The 19,213-nt window shown below is 44.4% G+C and overlaps 1 protein-coding gene and 1 long non-coding RNA gene across 2 annotated transcripts in view; one reads left to right on the forward strand and one right to left on the reverse strand.

Moving 5' to 3' along the window:
* Window positions 1-19,213, reverse strand: part of LOC309888021 — a 29,190-nt gene continuing 9,977 nt past the window's right edge. The window contains exons 2-3 of the long non-coding RNA XR_014319123.1: window positions 5,772-5,913; window positions 1-126 (exon numbers count right to left, since the gene is read on the reverse strand). This is a non-coding gene — a long non-coding RNA (uncharacterized lncRNA). The remainder of the gene's footprint in view (window positions 127-5,771; window positions 5,914-19,213) is intronic.
* Window positions 18,879-19,213, forward strand: part of ELAVL1 (ELAV like RNA binding protein 1) — a 40,683-nt gene continuing 40,348 nt past the window's right edge. The window contains exon 1 of the mRNA XM_082780186.1: window positions 18,879-18,966. The gene's annotated coding sequence lies outside the window, so the exon portion shown is untranslated. The remainder of the gene's footprint in view (window positions 18,967-19,213) is intronic.

Here is a 19,213-nt window from a genome sequence, read left to right on the forward strand (position 1 = left end):
GAAAAGATGTTAACATCTTCTACATGGTCTTGTAAAACAGGTTGTGAATCCAGCAGCTCTCCAGGTACATCTTCAGAAACAACTGTAGCTCTGCTTCTGGTTTCATCATCTTCTGTTCCTTGTTCCCTGTATTTCAGCAGTGCATGAAGAAAATGGATTAGTAGTCCACTTTGTTACTATTTAGGAAGACATTCTTAACAGCATTTAAGTTAAAAATTCATCATGCTATTGGCAGTTACTTGTCCCCAACATAACCTCCCCCAATTTGTCACTGTAGCAATTATTATAGTATCTGACTGTAGAGGATTAAATTTATCACTGAGCTTTACACTCCTAATGCAACACAAAACCAACATTTATGCTAAAAGATTTGCATCTTTACTTAAATACAGACAACTCTGAATGACCGACCACATGAGCCACTCATAAGTATGTAATCTTGTCTTTCACTAGGCCAGGTGAAAAACTTGAAAACACTCAGATATTTTCATAGTCATAGCTTAGATGAGACAAAGAACTAACACCGAAGATGGCTGAAAACTTGAAGGAGGTTTTTAGAGGTATTGGCTTGAACAGTCATAAACAAGTTTTGATTCTGCTGTGTTTAGTTGTTCTTGTGTGTGTGTGTTTTTGTTTTTAAGTGATAGAGTTATTTCCCTGTTAACTGTAAAATCACTTCAATATAAGTTTAGAGAAAAAATAAAATAAATGTTTCTGTATCATTTTATTTTATTTACAACAGTAAAGCTTTCTCTGTGTACTTTGCAGTTTTAGAGGAGGGATGTTTGGCAAAGCTGAGCAACACACATGCTCAGATCACATTTGGCTATCCCAAGAGTTCATTCAGTGCAGCAAACTGACTTAAAGCACATCTGTATCACAATTTCCCTTTCAGAAATATTTCTTAAAGATCTTTTACTTGCTATACGCATGCTCTGTTGCATTCTTAACATCAAAACCTATCTTGCCTTCTGAAGGTTCCCCGGATATGTGCTACACATGCACCTGCTCCTGTGCAAGGGACATCACAGAGCTCACATTGAAGCTGTTTTTGAACCCTGCAGGGGCTCCTGTTTCCTTGGTTTCCTGTCTTCTGAACAGCTTCTTTCTTTCTGTGCTTTTGTCATTCTAAGCGCTCCCGGTAAGTCTGCAATCAAACAGGGCAACGCTTTCATTTTGCTTTCAAAGGCAGTACTGTTTTTTCCTACAGATACACTAAATGTCTTCTGAAAACAAATGGAAAATTTCCAGAAAGTCAAATTTAAAAAAAGAATAAAAAAAAAAAACTCACTTCAGAGTCCCATCCAAACCCACAATATATAAAATGCTCACAAGTGCTAACAGCTTGATGAATCGCCCTTTACTGACTCACACTGCAATAGGAACTCACATGCAACCTAATCATCTCAGGCTCCTTAAACAATCAGTCTGCTTGGATGTAAGACTTAAATACAACTAAACATATCTGTCTAGTTCAATTAAAATGATTAGCTTTTTGTTGACTGTGGAGCACATCTAACACAGCTGATTTAGATTCAGGTTACTATACTGTAGGCATGTGCACTTGGTTTGATGCGTGTCACCTCACCGAATACAGAGAGCTAAGGTCCCTTTTGGAAGGCACTGACTAAGAATCATAACTGCTGTGGACAAAAGTTCAAAGAAGTCAGGCAGTTACAGGCATATCACATGCTTGCTTCTGAAAATCTGTAGGAGTTTTAAGTGTGGTAACTTCTTGGTTGGTATGTATACTCTTTGTAAGACATTACAGTACTCCGCAAGAATTTGTTTCACTTCACTAAACAGAAGTAAAGTGAGAGACCACAGCTGTGCTCAGAAGTCCAGTGGTGACATCACCTTAAATAACCTTGGACATTGTGCTTCTGACTAATAAGCTAATGAATTAATAAAAACATGATCCTGGCCACCAGATTAGATCTTTAAAAAAATCCACAAAACTACTCAGCAAATTTTCTCACTTATTCAAAATTCAACTCATCCGAATTTAGAAAAAAAAAATAAAATAAAAAAAAAAACAGTTGGGCTTAACTGGATAAACCTTAACCTTGGAAAAACATCAACATTCTTCACATTAGCAAACAGTGAGATGGGACGGACACTTCATCCTGGTAAGGGTGGAGTAGGGAGGGAGGTGGTTTCCCAGCTTTTATTAAGGTTAAAATTTAGTGCTAACCACTGATCCACCATAAGATCCACACATTCTTTAATGGGAACAGCTAGCTCTGATTTCAGACATTAAATTAACATATTGGTAACTATCTGCAGGACAAAAAGCACCCTAGATCTATTCACAAGCTTTCATATAAATTAGTCAGGAAAAGATGTTTAGCATATCAATAAAACACACTTTCTTCCTAAAACAGTAAAAGGTTGTCTAAGAAACATCTTAAGAATACAAGTTGTTAGTTAGATACATTAGACAGGACTATTGGAAGTTGACTGTGCCGAGGTTCTGGGCTACCAGATACCTGTCTCAGTAAATAACCATACAAGTTGTTTGATTTCACAGATAAATGCTTAAACAAAAACAAACAGAAAAAAAAACAACCAACCAAGAAAACCACAATGATCCCATAGATTTCACCTTGAACTTCATGCTGTACCTACTTTCCTGGAGGCTTTTTCATGTTATCAACGTGATAATCTCATGTTCTGAATAACGTAAACTGAGGTTTGTGAAAACCAGGGGCAGTGCTTTGTATTCAGCTTCTGAATTCAGACTTTAATTCTAAGCCTTATCTTCCCATCTCAGAGAAGGAAAAGACCAAACAAAATCCAAATAGGTATGACAAATCTGGACGAATTTTTAAGAGGCTCAAACTAACCTCTCTAGCTCTTCTGAGGATAAATGATGGCACACATCATGATTCTGATTGATAAAGGGTAAAAGGTGAAAGCTTCTGGAATACATCCTACATCCTTCTTTACCTTCATAAGCTCAAGATAATGTCTTTAGTTAATCATCTGCCAAATCACCAAAACATCAGATACATCGATGAGATTGTATTGCAATGAGAGCCACATAGACTTGTACTTGTTTAGTTTCATCAGGTGGTCTCAGACCTGCTCTTCACTTACAGCAGGTGGGACTTTGCTCCCCCAGCCTCCATCTGCAGGTTCAGGGAAACAAGAGACTTAGGAAGCCTGACTGGCAGTGAAGACTGAGGCAAAGAAGTTTTTGAGTATCTCAGCCTTCTCCACGTCTGTCATTACCAACACACCCTTCTCATCCAGCAGAGGGGGTACATTCTCCTTGGCCTTTCTTTCTGAAGAACGTATCTAACGAATCCCTTCCTCTTACTCTGCATCCCTTGCCAAGCTCAGTTTCATCCACGTCGTGACTTTCCTTATCCCACCCCTGCACATCCAGACTGCATCCCTGTATTCTTCCCAAACTATGTGTCCCTGCTTCCACTGCCTGTGCCTGATCACTGAGTCCAACTCCTGGCTCACACAGGACCACCTAAAAATCAGACCACGTGTCTGAGAGAGTAGTCCAAATGCTTCCAGCAGGCTCGGTGCTGTGACCACTGTCCTGGGGAGCCTGCTCAGTGCCTGACCACCCTCTCAGTGCAGAACCTTTCCCTAACCCCCAGCCGGACCCTGCCCTGTCCCAGCTCCATGCTGTTCCTTCAGGTCCTGTTGCCATCCCCAGAGAGCAGAGCTCAGCGCCTGCCCCTCTGCTCCCCTCGTGAGGGAGCTGCAGGCTGCCAGGAGGCCTCCCCTCAGCCTCCTGTTCTTTGGGCTGAACAAACCAAGGGACCTCAGCTGCTCCTCATACGTCTTGCCCTGCAGACCCTTCACGCTCTTTGTAGCCCTCCTTTGGGCACTCTCTAGTAGTTTTATGTCCTTATATTGTGGCACCCAAACCTGCCACAAAAGTACTCAAGATGAGTCTGCACCAGTGCAGAGCAGAGCTTTTTCCTCCTAAACTGATTTTTATCATTATCATTTTGCAAATTCTCCAGGTTATGATTTTGTTCAATTTCATAGTTAAGTGAACAGAATAAGGAAAAGTTGTTTTGCTTTTTCTGCTTCCACTTTCCTAGTACTAAGCAGACCAGGAACAGCCACTGCCAAGTACAGTACTGTGGCCACAGCTCCTTTGGTGCTGAACCAGCTTACCACAGGCAAGCACATCCACTGAGGCACCATTTCAACACAGCAGGTGTTTCTTCCATGGCATAAAAATCAGGCTGCAGATTAGAGTAAAAAGGCTTGAGAACTGAACAAAGTTAACCAGCACCAGGAACAAACCTGGACAAGCTGAGAAAAGCTTCAGAAAAAGGGGAGCTGAGTACAGGATCTGGATAGAGAGGCTGCTCTACTGCATTTTGTATTTGAACATCATCCTCTTATTAAAATTTAAGGTAGCTGCTTCTATAGATGAGAGGGACCTACTTAGCAGTAAGTCTGCTGAAGTCCAGAAGTGAGAAGTGCTTCTTCAAGCAGCATGTAGTTAACCCACAAAATTTGCTGCCAGAGGAGGTCAGAAAGCTAAGTGTTGAATCAGATAATTCAGCCAATAGTAAGTTTGTGTTTCAACAAATACAACTAAATGCAATTACTTTCAACTGACAAGTATCGCCGTTGAAGCCAAGAATAAACCCTCCCCTCACACCATGACCACCAAATGATTAAGCTAAAGTCTGTGTGACTTCAAGCTTGTCCTAAAGCTTCCAATATCATTGCTGGAAGCAAGGCACCTAATGTGATGCCTCATTAAGGCTGAATAACTTATATTTTAAAATGCTTGATGTAAGAATCCCTGCTGTATTCTTTCCTAGGGGCTAAATTTTAAACATTACTTCCTGTACAGTCACTGTAATTTATTTTATTATTTCATATTTCATCAATATTAAGGGAAAACGTTTGTTGGAAAAGAAAGTTTCAGAACACACTCTCTTCACCTCCAATTACCTGCAACATCTGTTTTCAAGTTTACAGATTTCTAGCAATCTTGACTTAAAAAATCTGAAAAGCTGAGTGAAACTTCATTAAAAATTAGTTATTTTTATCCATTTGTTCTCTGAAGAGTTCAGTAGATTTGTAAAACATAGGAAAATTGAGTCAAAGATAAGCAACTAAAAAAACAGATGCTCTTCTCTCAGATAAATTTGACACACACCATACTTTGAGAAAAGTATGATGCATTTATCATCAAAATATTTACATTTTATCTGGAGAAGAAAGCTTTTATCAGCACTTAAATATCAGAAGAAAAAAAATAAGGATTAGCAAAATATAAGCCAGTTTTTAGCACTCCTTGCTTCCTCAACAAGATAATGTTACCCAACAATTTCAGATATGAATACACAGCTCAATATTTTAAGTTTCTAAATACATAAATATGTCCAGGAGGTTGAGGAATATGTTTTACAGGCTCACAAACTGTTTACCTATTCCACCCCCACAAAACAAAAAAGAAATCGATGATGGAGTCACCCATTGAAAAGGTGAAATACTGATTCTGTGATAGTTTCATTTTGATTTCTCACATGCAATGCTGTAAAAATATCACTTTATCTAGCATAGTTTCAAGGAATTCATGAAGAATGTTTATGATGATATGAACTGTAGATAACACTTTCTCAACAGATAAATAAATATTACTTATGCATTCAAGCTACTTCAACAGCTACAAGTAGTGGCCTCAGTTGTTTTTTGTTTGTTTGTTTTAACTCTTGTATTTGAAAACAAATTCTAAATCTACCTATACTACAAGAACTTTAAAAATAAAACATACATACAGAAGACACGACTGCTGGATTCCAGAAGCACTCACTTGGTGGGAGTATGAATCTCTGGCAGGATGTTGCAGCTGAACAGGCAGGTGCTGGCTGGTAGTACTGCTTGCTCTCACAGTTGCTTGCAGATGTTTGTTGTTTGTAACTGTAATTATAATGCATATGGAATTCCAACAGAGCAAAAAGATTAAGAAAACACTGTGGTAAAAAATAATTTATAAATAACTGATTTGACAGACGGCAGACAATTCACATATTTGGTATCTTAATAGTAGATAATGAGGTTATTTATAGAAAAAAACATTTAAGGGCATTTTGGTGGTATTGGCAGGGAATGATGTGGGAGCAGGAAGCAGGCTAATTGTGCTTTCTCTAGGAGAGCTCAGCTGGAGGTGCAGGGGAAACAGCAGGAATCACTGACAGTAACTCACTACAAGAAGGCAGTTTTAATTCTCTCCTTTGAGAGGTTTCATTCCAATTACAACACAGTGCTCAGTTTGAGTCACACCAAGATTAGGGTATGCTGCAAATTTCTAAAGCAAGATACAAGACCTCATTAAAAAAAATACAAAATCCCATGCTCTTGCTAGTATGACAAATACACATTCAAGCTGTATATTCATGCAATGGGGAAGAAAAGAGCAAGATTTAATTATTTTGACACTCTATAAACATCTAGAAAACTGATAAATAAGAAACATCTCTTACCATTCAAAAGAAGCAGATGACATGCTAAAGTCTAGAAGCATTTATCTGAAAGTCACCAGAAAGTCAAAGCTGATTCATTAATAGCAATATCCAGAAATACTTGTTAAGGACTGGGACACATTGTATAGGGGAAAAAATCATGTCCCTCAAGAAATAAGTCTTAGGTCAGTACAACGTGCAATAACTTCTTTAGTCATCCATTTACCCTGACAGATGCCTGGGGTATGCAGGCTTCCCACCAGTGGCAGGTCAAAACAAAGTCCCTGGTACTGTGACTGTCTGTTGGCCACCATCCAGAGGACATGCAAGCTATCAAGTCTGTCTGCTCTCACTGGTCAGAGAGAAACAGGCACCTTCAAAAGATAACTCGTCACAGCTATTGCTTTCTGTTGCCTACAGAGGGAGTCCAGACCAGCTTACACAGAAGGCAGAGACAACTTCTGGAAAATGAATCCCATACAGAAAAGAAAATCACGCAACAGTGATAAAGCAACTGCATTAAATCTATCAGAAAGGTACTATCTGGCAATAAGACCATTCAGGATTATATAGTGCATTATCCTGTCTCCAGTGGTGCCCACAAGCAAATGCCAAGGGAGAGGTAGTACAGAATACTCCCTTGCAACTCTTTCTGCTTCAATTATCAGCTTTGTGAACATCCCAAGCCTGCCATAACTTGTCCTTTGGTTACTCTCAAAACACCTTTCAGATATTTGCCCAGTCTCCTTTTTTTCCCCCCCTTTATCTTTTTGCAGACACAACATCCTTGAGCAAGAACTTTCCCTGACCTAACATGCACTGCAAGAACCATCACCTCCTTTTGTTTGCTTTGAAGCTAACTCCTAACAGCTTCAATTGTAAACCTGAGCTTGCATAGCACTGGAAGAGACAGTGAACAGCCAGTTCCTATCCAGCTGCTTCTTGCCACTTCAGATCCAGTAAACATCTAGTATCCGCTTTAAACCATCTCTCCCAGGCTGAGGAGTCCCAGCCCACTCAGTCATTCTTGCTATGGAAGCTATGCCATGTTTTAGATCACCTCTGTCACTAGCCTCAGGCCCTTTCCAAGTCCTACCATATCCTTTCCAAGACAATAGGAACAGAGAATTGCATACAATCAGTATCCAAGCAAAGGGCAAAGCCACTGCCATTATTTGAAACAGGAGCATAAAGTTGTCTTCTGTTTGCTATTTTTGTTCTTACTCTTTAATATTTAATAAACTCCTGCTGAACACTATAAAACTCCAAATTTTTGCTCCTGAGTAGCCGTCACAGTCTATTACATTGTGGAAACTCAAGAACAATTTACAAAAGTAAAAACTGGGGGAAAACTAGCTATTCAGACACGTACTGGGGCTTCCTATAATTCCTCATTGTTCTGCCCTACCTAACTTAAATCCTTCCCAACTTTTTGGGGTGCCTGAGACCTGGCACTGCCAGCTGGGCGAAGGAAGGGATTGTCCTGCACCGCTCTGCCTGCTGCGGCCTCGCCTCAAGCGCCACACACAGGTTTGGGTGCCACAGTATAAGGACATAAAGCTATCAGAGAGCTTCTGAAGGAGGACTATGAAAATGGTGAAGGGTCTGGAGGGCACGATGTGTGAGGAATGGCTAAGTTCCTGTGGTTTGTTCAGCCCAGAGCAGGGCAGGCTGAGGGGAGGCCTCATGGCAGCCTGCAGCTCCCTCATGAGGGGAGCAGAGGGGCGGGCGCTGAGCTCTGCTCTGGGGACAGCGACAGGACCCGATAGGACAGCATGGAGCTGGGACAGGGCAGGGTCCGGCTGGGGGTTAGGGAAAGGGTCTGCACTGAGAGGGTGGTCAGGCACTGAGCAGGCTCCCCAGGACAGTGGTCACAGCACCGAGCCTGCTGGAGTTCAGGAAGCATTTGGACTATTCTCTCAGACACGTGGTCTGATTTTTAGGTGGTCCTGGGTGAAGCCAGTAGATGGTCTCAAGTATCCTTGTGGATTCCTTCCAACCCCGGATATTCAGTGCTTCTTTTTCAGTTCAGAAACTTAGTTTTCCTTTTATTCTACTTGTTATAACTCAGCTTTGCATTCCTCACAGCAAAAGCTGAACTAGATGATAAATAAGTATATCAAATGCTAACGATAGAATGGGTCAACATAGACCATGGTCTGTGTTGATGCTCAGCCTAGGAAGTTTGCTATACTCTCAAAGCTTCAGAAGTTGACCTTTCTTCTTCAAGATGCCCAGTCTACTACTCCATCAGAGCAACCAACCTGCATACCGTGCAGATAAGTCTTTTTCAGGAGGAAAATAGAACCACTGACATATCTACATAGATTAAAAGGTGTTGATGAATCTATTCTTCCTTGATGCCAAAGCACTATACCTATAAAAATAAATCACCAAAAAGCTCCTGTGAGCTCCATTGTCTGCTGAAGTGTGTTCAGTATATAGATTAAAAAAATAAATCAAAGCAACTCCCTGGTTAAGCAAACTCTCAACCAGCCTACTAGTTCAAAGCCACCAGTCTGAACAAAAGATGTTTTTTTTCTCAGAAAGCATTAGAGATATATGTCTATAATAAATCACATGAGATGTAAAGACAATGACTCACTTCATTATCTTTAAAGCATGAGAACGGAATACTCTAGTGAGACAAAAGTCCCTACAAAATGCTGATATCAGCTGCACTTTGCTCTCTCGTAGTAGTCTCAGCAAGGTAGGAACAATAAAGAGATTCTGACAAACTACTGCAGAAACAGTAATGCAGAGATTATATGATTTTAGACTGAATTTCTACATTATACATGCTCACTTTATAGTTATAAAAAAAGCTCCCTTTAAGAAGCAGGTCTGCAAATTCAGCCTATGTCTCAAAATTAAATGTGGTACAGAGTCAAGGAACAAATACTCCAGCAAAACAAATTCTGAGTGCCAAAAAGACAAAAGTAACCTATTGGGATGTAGTAATAATTTCTGCTGACAAATCATAGCGGTTAAAGTTAAATACATTCTAAAACTGACACTTTACTATGAGTAAGAAAAAAAGTTGTAAGATCTTAATATGTTGATACTGTGCCAAACAGAAAATTCTTATTTTAATTCACCTGGAGCACTCACTGCCTACAGGCCACCTCAAAAATAAGAGGCCACATCCCTTTTTTCCTGATGCAGCCTGAATCTTCATTGCGAACAGGTATGTTTTATCTGCTCTATCTGGCCGTCTAATAGCCACTGATGAATCACAGAATCACAGAATTTTCTAGGTTGGAAGAGACCTCAAGGTCATCGAGTCCAACCTCCAACCTAACGCTAACAGCCCTCCACTAAACCATATCCCTAAGCTCTACATCTAAGCGTCTTTTGAAGACTTCCAGGGATGGTGACTCCACCACTTCCCTGGGCAGCCTGTTCCAATGCCTCACAACCCTTTCAGTGAAGAAGTTCTTCCTAACATCTAACCTAAAACTCCCCTGGCTCAACTTAAGCCCATTCCCCCTCGTCCCGTCACCAGGCACGTGGGAGAACAGGCCAACCCCCACCTCGCTACAGCCTCCCTTGAGGTACCTAAAAAGAGCGATAAGGTCACCCCTGAGCCTCCTCTTCTCCAGGCTGAACAAGCCCAGCTCCCTCAGCCGCTCCTCGTAGGACTTGTTCTCCAGGCCCCTCACCAGCTTTGTCGCCCTTCTCTGCACCCGCTCAAGCACCTCGATGTCCTTCTTGTAGCGAGGGGCCCAAAACTGAACACAGTACTCGAGGTGCGGCCTCACCAGAGCTGAGTACAGGGGGACGATCACCTCCCTAGCCCTGCTGGTTACGCTGTTCCTGATACAAGCCAGGATGCCGTTGGCCTTCTTGGCCACCTGAGCACACTGCTGGCTCATATTCAGCCGACTATCCACCATCACTCCCAGGTCCTTCTCTGCCTGGCAGCTTTCCAACCATTCCTCTCCCAGCCTGTAGCTCTGCTTGGGGTTATTGCGCCCCAGGTGCAGGACCCGGCACTTGGCCTTGTTAAACTTCATGCAGCTGACCTCAGCCCATCGGTGCAGCCTATCCAGATCCTCCTGCAGAGCTTTCCTACCCTCAAGCAGATTGACACACGCACCTAACTTGGTGTCATCTGCGAACTTACTGAGGGTGCACTCGATGCCCTCGTCCAGATCATCGATGAAGATATTAAAGAGGACTACAACCAACTCCTCCTAAAAGGATCAAAAATCCTGGCTTGAATCCAGGAAATAAATGTAGGTGATGGAAGCTCAGAAACACATCCATAATCTGGTATGCACACACACCGTACAGTCACTGACTGAAATCCAGTGCTGTTGGCAAGACTTGAGAATTACTTGCATGAGCATAGACCCAAAGCTCAGCTTTATTAGTCCTGATGCACTGCCTAGTACTTCCAGTTACCTGAGGAGGAATATTCAGAGGTAAAATTAAAGTTCCATTAAACTGCTGCATGGCAGAGGATGCTCAAGAACTGGGTTTTCTTTTCATTACCCTGTTACCTGAAATCAATATTTAAGTGCTGAAATGAAGTGCACGGGCATGAAGAAAACTGAAGGTAGTGATGACCAAGACTCTTCAATTAGAGACTAGACACACGGAGAATAAAGAATCTTAAACATTACTGTCTCCACTGTGCATTTTCGATAAACAAATACTGTGAATACAGGTTGCCAACTAAAAACTCCCAGATACTAAATCATGGCCCCTTCCTGAAAGCTTGGTGTTTTGACAGTCTGGGGAATGATTTTCTATTAAGCACATCCTCAGCCATAGTCCTGCCCTGACTGTGCCTGATAGAGTCCAGGGGCAAAGGCTGCAAGCGGCCTGTCAGCCTGTGCTATGAGTATGAGAGATGCCAATGCAGGACTTTGCTGCGCACCATAGCTCACTCCACTGGTTGCATGTGATTAAAGTGTGGCTGGCTGAGCACTGTAAAACAACAACAAAACCCCCAAAGTTTTATTTAGCAGACCCAGCTTCCATGCACAGAATCTACTGATACCACATTTTAATACCGCCCTGCAGGTCAGTCTGCTTATGAAGACTGAGTAATGCTGCACTTCAGGTCTGTGTTATAAAATTAAGGCCATGACTGATTAGAAGCCAAGCGAAGATATAGTCATGTGAAAAATGTGAATATGCCAATCAGTAAACAAACAGCTGTTGACTTCATAGTAACTAAGGATTAATGTCACTCAAAACTGCCAAAGGGCTTCTGCCCGGCATGACAAGCCCAACATTATTTTATTAGTTAACAAATCAATGTGGAATTTCTGTAGGTATTTCAATCACAATAAAAGCTGCTCCTTTCCTTTGTCTGTGTGGTCAAAGCAGCAGTAGCTCAGGCCCCATGAGTTACCATAGCTGATGCTGTTCTCTCATGAAAAAAAAGAAAAAGCCGGACCTACATCATGGCCTTTATTTCAGTTTATTATCAGATTGAGCTCTTGAAACAAGCTACAGCACTGAAGTGGAGGCACCTTCTAGACTACAGGTGAACACTTAAAAGTTTAAAAAAATTTAGTAATGCATAGGTGAACATGTCATAACTTTTATCAAACATAAATTATTTAGTCACAGACTTTGCTATACATTGTTTTCGGTCATACCTGAGTGCTTGTACATGATGGCAGATATGCCTGAACCGAAACCGCATATGAATTTTCCTCAGTTCAGTTTTGACTCCAGTACTTTTCATCATCTTTAAGATGTTCCTGGGAAAATTCTTTGAAAGATAGGGCTTGGGTTGTTACTATGCCTACAATACATGTCATACTCGAAAACGAATAAACAACTGTCAGACACACAACTGGATAACCACACATCTGTCCGTCAGTTAACTGATCAAAGTGCCAGCAATCTCCACAGACAGATCTTGCACGTCACTCTATAACGTATTAAGTGAAAGGATTATCTAAAGCACTTATCTCCTTTTGCATTTTCAAGATATGTTCACGGATAAAAGCCGATCAAGACTACAGGTTGCTTTGCCAAGTATTTGTCGCAGACTGGTGCGCTTAGTTCAACAATTACCTTGTTCTTCTTAGCTAGGATTCTGATCTAATTTGTTGCTTAAGCTTCCTCCAAACTTGGTCCCTGTAGCAACTCATGTTACTACCACACCAAATCCAACCAGGCTTTGATGTTTTGAACTTTCACTTACAAGAACAGGTACAAGCAAGCCTTCCTCCATAAAACCCTGTCTCTTTACAGTCTCTCCGAGAATTTGAAATATATCCTTGAAGTACAAAGACACTCAAAGTCTGATAACACAGTAATTCTGTAGCGCTTTATTGCTTCCATGGTGGTGATAAGAGACAGTGCCATAAATGTTCAAGCCAACCAATTACTTCAGAAAACCTGGGAGATGCCTTAGCCATTATGGTGTTCATATCACCACATTTTCCATATTAAGACCATCAGGAATACATGCTCTGGAAATTATAAACTTCTGTCAGTGAAGGGAAACATTCATGTCAAACATTAAAAGCACAGCATGCTATGTTATTATTGTTGGTGCTAGTCCAAATAGTTTTAGTTTGGCAGCACTATCAACGGGCTTTCCATTGCTGATGTATGCAAACCAAACCTATGGTTTCAGTAAGGCAGTTATATCACTGTACACATCTGAACAGGTCAGTACATCTATCCCTATGCGTTTGTTTTTGTGGCAACAAATACTTAATCTCAGGGATAAGAAGCTATTCTCAAATAACCATTCTTAAAGTACCTATCGAGCTCTTCATAACTCCCTACTACAAGTTCACACACAGCCACTTGAGCAGTATGCTTTGCTAAACGCTTCAAAATACACAGAAAATTGGTGACTTTGGGGAAATAAAAACAACGTAAACAGAATGTTTACTGTGCATTTATTATTTCTTATAATCATCATGAAGTTTAAAGGACTGGAAGATAAGAAACGTAGTTAATATTGTCTTAATGACAAATGTAAAGTCTTCACACCAGCTGAGACTACAGAATGTGGTTGGTAAGCTCAGCCTAACTTTCTGGGCTAAGCAAGGCTACAGGATGCAATGAGGTCAGGCATGGGCCACGGCTAGTAAGCAACATGCAGTGGTGATATATTCTATTACTAAAACACTTCATCCTTTACTCCTGTACACCAGAAATTGAGCACATGAAAGCATGCTACTGTGAAAGCAAGTTACTGTGATTTAAGGGATCTGAAGTGCCAATATTTAAACACATAAACAGATTTGTCAAAAAGTATTCCATGTACTTCCCAGACACAAGCTTCTCTGTTTAGTCTGATATATGCAGTATGATTAACAATAAAAACTGTTATGCTTTTAGATTTGAATTGCAATAGAAAATTAACAGATCACTACACAAACAGAAGTATGCTACAGATAAGCAGTGCATCAGCTTAAGTAATTTCAATATTCACAACCAGTATGAAACTATACACAACCACAAGCTTCATAAATAATGAGCAAAGAATAAAGACGATTACTGGCAACCAGAAAGCTTCCATTTAGCTTCCCTCCACTTTATTTCACTGTAGAAGGATCTTATTGTCTACTAAACTTTACAGGACAAGAGTTCAAAAGCTAGGCTAATAAATAGCGTGACTACTGTTCAACAAATGGGGGGGGGCTTACAAAGGCTAATTTTCATATATGCATGAATAAAGTGGCAGAGAAAAATCAGCTTCATTAAGAGTTTGTAACAGCATTTATTTTAAGTTATATTGTAACTTAAAATGAGACATCACAATTAACCACAAGGAAGGTAACTGCTATGGGAGTGAAACACTGGATACAACTCCATCCTTCTGCAAGCAACCAGCAGAAGGAGCTTCTGAAGAGGATGAAGCACTATGAACAACTGATATTACTAGGCCAGATCCCTGGGGAGGAAATTACCCTCAAGAGCAAAGCTGAAAGCACAGAGCTCATCAGAGCCCCAGCATACCAGAAATAGTGAGCACAGAGAAATGCCACAAACAAAACCCAAAAGGTATTCCTGGGAAGGATGCTGACAGCAGAGCAGCACAGAAGCCCTCAAGCGTGCCTGATGAGATCACCGTGTTGGACGACAAACCAAAAGGAGAGTAAAGCAGGGCATTAGGTAACCCACACCTTGGGGCAACGCCAGGGCATTTGCTGGAAGGGGGAGCAAGGAGAGAGCACAAGGCTGGTGGCTGAGACCTGAGGAAAGAAAGCAACAGGAAAGAGCAAAGGCGGCAGTGTGAACAGCAGGCAGAAATCAGAAAGCAACGCGAGACCCTACAGGAAGGGAAGGAACACGAAAAATGAAGACACCAGGAGAAGCGCAGCAGGACACCTTTCACCTCGACACCACTTCACGAGGGAAGGGCAGAACCCCAGGGCAGCTGGAGCGCTCCTACGGGGGGACAAAGCCCTGCGGGGGGACAAAGCCCTGCAAAGCCCCGAGGCCAGAGCAGGAGCAGCAGCAGGAGGAGGAGCAGAAACCCAGCCCCCTGCGGGCCGCCCAGCCCCGGGCCGCGCCGCCGCCATTTTACCCACCCCGAGGGCCGGGCCGGGGGCGCCGCGGCCGGGCGGGGCCGGCCCCGGAGGCGGAGAGGGGCGGGCGGCAGCAGCGGGGCGGCGGGGCCGGGGCCGTGCCCGCAGCCCGTTACCTGGCGGCCGCCGCCGAGCCCCGCCAGGCCCCGCGGCGCTGCCGGCCGCCATTTTAGGCGAGGAGCCGGGGCTGCGGCGCTGGTGGCTGCTCGGAGCGAGCCCCGAGTGGGGCGGGGGCCACAGGCGGCGGATCCAGCCTGTGGCTGTGGCCATAGCGTACTGGAAGCAAACCCTCTTGCAGTCAGGGAGAAGATAAGCCAGTTTTGTGAAAATCGTGGTGATTTTTTTTTTTTTTCCACAGCACTGAAAACAACATTAAAAAGGGGAGTTAAAGAGCTGCCTAAAAAGAGTCTGTAGAGGCTGACTGAGAAGGCTGTCAGAGCCTTTCACTGGTAACGGCTGGTCTGGAGCTACCTTCCAGGTCACAGAATCACAGAATGGTTTTGGGCCTCTTGTCCCCCAGTCTGTACAAATCCCAGGATATAGAATCCGTCACTTGCTCTTAAATTTTATACTGTTGCTGATTGGCCAGCCCTCTGGTTTATCAAGATCTTTCTGCAAGGCCTTTCTACCGTTGCAGTCAACAGTGCCGCCTAATTTCATATCACAGAACCATGGAGTGGTTTGGGTTGGAAGGGACCTCGAAGCCCATGCTGTCCCACCCCTGCCGTGGGCATGACCCCCCCAGCAGCCCAGGCTGCCCCCAGCCCCATCCAGCCTGGCCTTGGGCGCTGCCAGGGATGGGGCACCCACAGCTCCTCGGGGCAGCCTCAGCAAGGGCCTCACTGCCCTCGGGGAAGAATTTCTTCCTAACAGCTCATCTGAACCTACCCTCTTTTAGTTTAAGTCCATTACCCCTTCTCCTGTCACCACATCCCCTGACAAAAGAGTCCTCCCCAGCTTTCCTGCAGCCCCTTTAGGTACTGGCAGGCTGCTGTAAGTTCTCCCTGAAGCCTTCTCTTCTCCAGGCTGAACACCCCCAGGTCTCCCAGCCTGTCATAGCAGAGCTGCTCCAGCTCCTGAGCATCCCTGTGGCCTCCTCTGGACTCGCTCTAATACATCCACAGCCTTGGGCTGGGGCTCCAGAGCTGGACACAGTGCTCCAGATGGGCTCTCATGAGCACAAGGTCACAATGTCATGAAGTCCTTACAATGCTGGCAGCTGAAAGAGTGTGCCAGGACAGCTGCTGCTTCTCAGACATCTTCCGTGTATGGCTGCTGATCACTGGTTTTAAATTAGGAGAGCATACTTGAGTTCAGTTGGCCTGCTGCTCCCACCTGTTAAGCATTCTTACCTTCCATAATACATTCACATTGTCAGATGGCTCTGCAACTATCTTTCTCCTTCCATAAACTGAAGTTTCTAGCAGGTTATAATATGGCCAGTTATAATAATCATTTGTCCTTTTGGCAGCCAATTCAATAACTCACTTTGCACTGATCATTTTCCTGCCATATTTAAGAAACGTATTGACAAATGGCTTCCAGTATTACCATTTGCATTGAACTTTTTTCAAGTTTCATACATCAACAAGCAGCATGACTCAACATACCTGTGAAGAGCCTGCTGTCACTTATGTTGTATCATCATAAGATGATTTCACCAGGACACCTAGCTTCACATTTCTAAAATTCTAAATTAACATGAAGCCTTCTGCTTCTGACTGATGTGTTTTCACATGAGTTGAAACACTGCAATGGAAATTAATATATTTCAGTAAAATGAGATAATTCCTTTAAAACTGGCTTACAGTTTAGTGGGATAACACCTTCTAATTGTCATCACAGTTTTAATAACAAAATGTTTATATTGATAAATCAAATGATGAGATTGAAATGTGCTGTTGTGAAATAGAGGCATCAAAGCTCTGTGCAGCAACGTCTTGTGTCCATGGCCCTATTTTTTAGAGATCTGAGATCCATCTTAGGCCCAAGAATGAGTTTGCTTAATTAAAACCTGTGTGATAGAAGAAAAAATATATAATTTGCAGTAACTGAAAGCTGCCGTTGATGTGAATGACAAAATTGAGATATTGTGGCTGGCATACATAGCAGCATGAGCAAATAACAGATGTACAAACATCTTTAATGTTTTATGGGGCCTTGAAGGATATTTCCAGACCTGTCAGGCTTGGAGTTTACATGTGAGGATTCCCCATCCGGCACTGAAAGCTACAAAAAAGAAAAAAAAAAAAAAAGAAAATGGCAACGTCTCTAACATCATTTAGTCACTAACCTCCTTGATGGACTCTTGATGCTGAGTGTTACCTTCTGTTTGATACCGTGCTGTTCAGGTCATACTGTATGGAAGATGAGGAGCCTATATATAGAGGCCAATATAACAAGACCACTTGAAAGTGAAATCCAATCTGAAATGGATTTCTGGGCAGATAAAACAGATACCATCAGTACAACACTGTTGGGAATTTACTATAAGGGGCCTTGCAGAGGCCAAGTGAAGGTAGGTGGAGGAAAGATATTTGCCTTTTTATTATGTAAATTTCCATGTGTCCCAGTGTAATTATTACTTTTCTACTCAGGCTTTGCTGCTATATTGCAAGTTTCTGTCCTCCAGGTGGATATTATTGCTCTTACACTGGAAAAGGCTCATTAACATGTTTTTTAGTTATACTACTCAACTAAATAAAGCTCAAATTATGAGTTGTCTATGAATGGCAAATAACATCACCTATTTTAATGTAGCAATGTTCTGATGTTACTTTTTGAATTTTTTTTTGGCCAAAGCCAAGTATCTTGACATGTATACAGGATTTACTAAGTCTTGCAAGCTTACAAGTATGTCACACACAAAATATACTGCTTTGTACTATGGATCTTATTGCACAATGCTGTGTTACTGACAAAAGACATTTGTTTCCCGCAGAATGGTCAAATTTTACACTTACAGACTCCAGCACAGTAGAAAAGGGTAGATAGAAAGGGATGCCCTTTCCTATCAAAAATACGCTGGCAGTGGATGGATGGAAAATATGTGACAAGTGGGGCCCCTACGGCCACTGCAGGACTTAAGAGCATGGGAAAGAGCTGACCATCATAGCTCCTGCTGCAGATCATCACTAGCATTTCACTTGCACAGGAACAGCTCACATCCGAGCTGCTCACAAACGCTCCTTTGTGCTCCTGCTCAGCGAGGCTCTCCCATGTGTCTGCGCTACAGCTGGCTCCCCACGTCCGTGCGGCGGAAGCCTTCAGCTGACCACAAGCACCACAGCGCCTGGGGCTGTCCTGCTGGAGCTTCTACTCAAGCCCTTGCGCTTCCCCGTGGACATGAGCAGTGCGGATGGCCTCGTCCCCAGACCACAGCGGGGACAAGCCCCCCTCGCTGCTCCTAGGCCCATTTCAGCTCCTAGGCCCATTTTCTGCCCCTGGCTCCCTGCTCTGCCTCCGAAGGCCCCAGCCCAGCAGGCCGCGGCCCAGCTCCGCTCCCGGCCCTTTCCGGAGCCATCCCCGCGGGGCCCCGCCGCCTTCCCGCGGCCCCACCGCCCGGCCGCTCCCCTCAGGCTCCAATCGGAGCGGGCCGAGCCCCCTGCCCACCGCCCAAGGAGGCTTCCTGGAACCCCCCCAACCCCGGAACCGGTTCGAAGGGGAGCCCCCGGGTGCCCACCGGCCCGCACCCCCCGCCACAGCCGGCCGGGCCCCAGGCCCCGCTCCCCGCCGCAGGCCGCGGCCGCCTCACGCGTAGCGCCCCCCCCCCCCGCCATAGCCCGCCGCGAGCGGCCGCCCCCGGCCGAGCTCTTGACGGACGTCCCAACGAGCCAATGAGAGGCGGGGCACGTGCGCCAGGCAGCCAACGGGGCTCGGCGGGCGGGACTTGGCGGCTCGCAGGGGGGCGTGGCCGGCGGCGCTGCGAGCGGCTCTCGTTGTGCGCGCTGCGGAGCCGTTACCCCGCCGCTGCACGGCCCTGCCGAGCCCCGCAGGTGAGGCCGGGCTCGGCCGCGGGGCAGCGGCCGCGGGGTTCCCGGGGGGGGGTTCGGCGGAGAGAACGGAGCGGGCCGGGCCCGGTCGGGAGAGGGCGCGGGGCGGCGGGGAGGAGAAGGCCGCGGCGGCGAGGCCTGGGCCTGCAGGGGGAGAGCTGAGGCCTGCGGGAGGCAGGGAGGGGCCCGGCCGCGGGGGGGCGCGGGGCTGCGGCCGGCGGGGGAGGAGCGGGAGGGCCGCGGGGCCGCC

The sequence above is a fragment of the Aythya marila genome (assembly GCF_965140915.1).
Source record: "Aythya marila genome assembly, chromosome: 27".
Classification (NCBI taxonomy): Eukaryota; Metazoa; Chordata; class Aves; order Anseriformes; family Anatidae; genus Aythya; species Aythya marila.